The sequence below is a fragment of the Malurus melanocephalus genome, unplaced genomic scaffold (assembly GCF_030028575.1).
Source record: "Malurus melanocephalus ecotype Western Australia unplaced genomic scaffold, MMel_1.1 scaffold_897, whole genome shotgun sequence".
Lineage (NCBI taxonomy): Eukaryota > Metazoa > Chordata > Aves > Passeriformes > Maluridae > Malurus > Malurus melanocephalus.
The window spans coordinates 23,927-26,949 of NW_026624129.1; positions in this window are offsets into that span (position 1 = coordinate 23,927).

Genomic DNA, 3,023 nt, shown 5'->3' on the forward strand with positions numbered 1-3,023 from the left:
TGGGCCGGTGATCGCCCCGCGCGGCTCTCTGCGTGTTCCAGACTGGAACACCATCATTCATTCATTCATTCAGTCATTCATTGTTGGTGGAGCACTGGCGGGCTCAGTCCCGGTTCCAGCCCAGCACTCCGGGCCGTGGGGTCACCCCGGCGCTGAGCTCCCAAGCTGGGCTGCGGGTCCTAATATTGTCCTGGAATCGTCATTATTTGTCTCACAGTATTGGCACACAACTGCAGAACATTTGCCATACACTTAATTGATTAAAATTAATAACTTAGCCTGTAATTAGGACCAGATCAGATTTCTCCAAGTCCAATCCAACCTGGCCTTCTGAGTTAGAGAGAACCCCCTTCTGGTTCACATGTGAACTTCTGAACATCACTGTGCTGTGATGAATGTTCTGAGCTGATATCTGACTGATTACTTAACAGATTCTGCAGCACTGGGTTTTTTAGAGGCTACAGGGAGATGCCTCCTGAGTTAGTTGAACTCAATCTATGAAGTCAGCCATGGGGAATCCAGGCTTCACTTGAAACCCAGCTCGTTGGCATCAAATCACGGAGGTATTATAAAGTGAAACTGGGAACGTTGTGCAACTCTGCAGAGYGCAGAGTCCAGAAGAAACTCCAGGTTTAAATTTTCTCACTGTTTTTYTGCAATTTAGTGATTTGTTTGTTCTATATCCATGACTACATGGCTGCTAGGAGCAGACTTTTTTCATCAAATGCTGCTCATGAAATACTTGCAGCCGTGGAAATAATTCAGGGATTGTGAGTCTCCTGGGCTGTGGATCCCAATCCTCTGGCTAGGTGTTCCTGCTCKCTAGATACCCCTCCAGCACACCTCACTCTGGGCTAGAGGGAATCCCCTCAGCAGGGACAGGGATTTGAGTCAGCTGCAAAAACAGTGAAGTCAGAGAGAGAACCACAGCTTGTATTTTTGGAATTGGGAAACATGATGATCTTCAAACTCATTTCATGAGTAGGGGGAAAGATTGCCCTTTGSAGGAATGAATCCAACTTAGCACTGGTATGGGTCACTCACCCAAATTCCTATTGGTAAGATTTTGGATTGCAGCGTGTGGAACTCCCTCCATAACACTGAACCCATTACCTGTGTGTGCTCATTGCTCCTGTGGTGGCCCTGGCAGTCATCTCTGCTTGTGTTGTATTTAAGGGCTTTGATATCTTCCAGGGCACCAACAGCATGTGGCTCCTGCATGGGGATGACAGTATTCAATCACTTCAATCCGTTGTGTGTTATTTTGTGGGGTAAATCACTAGGTGGAAGTGAGCTTTAGGGAGGTGCCAGTTGTCCCAAATTCTTGGTTACACTCACGTGGTGATTTCCCAGTACCTTCATGTCCTAGGAGAGTGTGGAGGTGTCAGTCACCGTCTCTGCTGACCCGGTTCTTCTTTTTYGACCTGGATGAGCTGTGAACTGGAGCTGTTTTGGATGAGAAGTGACAGCTGAGGGAGCAGRGAGCAGCATCTCATCCCCCTGTTCCATCCTGAACCACACTCACACTGCAAGCCATTTGTGGATTCGTGGGATTCAGTTTAGTGTGAAATATGTCAGAGCAAAGATCTTGCGGTGTGGTTGCTGAGTTTTCGTAGCAGTTTCTTAGCATTTGCAGCACTGTTTCATGCTGCATAGCCATGGTATTGCTCAATCGGGTTATGAAACAGTGACCTTGTGGGTGTTTGTTCAGGAAATGGGGCTCCCTCTGCTCTGGCCCAGCTCCCTGTGCATTCTGCAGCTTCCCCGTGAGGCTGCAGCAGCCTCTGGTGCTGCTGTCAGCTCCATTTCCTCCTCTGAAGCACATGCCAAGGGCTGGGTGCCAAACACTGCAATGAAACAGCTCTTGGAAGAGCCCAGAGCAGGAGTGCAGGAGSACATGGAGGGATGCCAGGGCTACAGAAACAGGAACCTGGATGTGCTTGGGCAGAGCCGCAGCCTCCAGCGCTGGTTCCCTCMGTGCAGCAGAAGGGAAGGAGCTCTTCATGCTGGACACCACTGTTAGCCTTTTGCTGTAAATGTTTCTGGGCTATCTGCACATCTGCCTGGGAAAACTAGCCAGATGCCAGAGGGTGAGAGAAGGAGAGGATGAGCAAAGATGAGATGAGCAGGTCGGTGGTACTGCACTGGGAAGGAGATAGTGCAGAACATGCTGGGAGAGCCCAGAGCACAGGTCATGCTGTCTGGGAACAGGAGAYGTGGGACTGGTTTGTAAAGATTGGGGAATCGAGGCATTCCAAGACTGACTAGAACTCTGCAAGGAGCTCTTTTTGAGTTGAGAGAGTGAAAGGATGAAAAAATAATATCCTGAATGCAGGTAAACCAGCATCTTGTGATAAGATAAAAGGCGGGCTTTTATCTACAACTTGACTGGCATTTGATTTRTCCTATGGAAAGTCAGATTGTGAGCACTGGGGAAGAACGAGCTTCCTCTGAAACAATACTGTGTCGTTTGGACCAACAAAATTACGATGAAAACAACAGCAGCTCAGGATTTTGTTCATCTTTGACATCTGAGACTTTACCATGCTCTTGGATTATATTTTTCTATGCAGTTTTGAGGCAGGGGAGCTTAATTAAAACCTGAAATGGGAGGCCACCTCAGCCTTTATTTCAAATTCAAATCCCCACAATGTGTTGTCTCTCACACAAGCACTGACCGTGAGTCCCTGGCACTCAGCCAGGCTCTGTTGTTTGTATTACAGTTGAGTTGCCAGTTAGATCTGACAGTGTTTTTTGCTGATTCTGGGCACACGGACAGCTGGCACAGTTCTTCTGAGTTCCTGATTTCCACATGTGTTCCGTTCTTCTTCTCAAATGTTGGGAGCTGCTGGATCCAAGTGCAGGGACCCTGCAATGCCAGTGCTTTGGAACAGGAGCCCCATAAGGCAGGGTGGTGTCCTGACTGGAGAGAAGCTGTGAGAATGACAGGAATGACAGCCCAGGAATGACAGCCCTGCACACACAGATCCCAGAGCACGGAGCCTCGGGGATCCTTCTGCAGG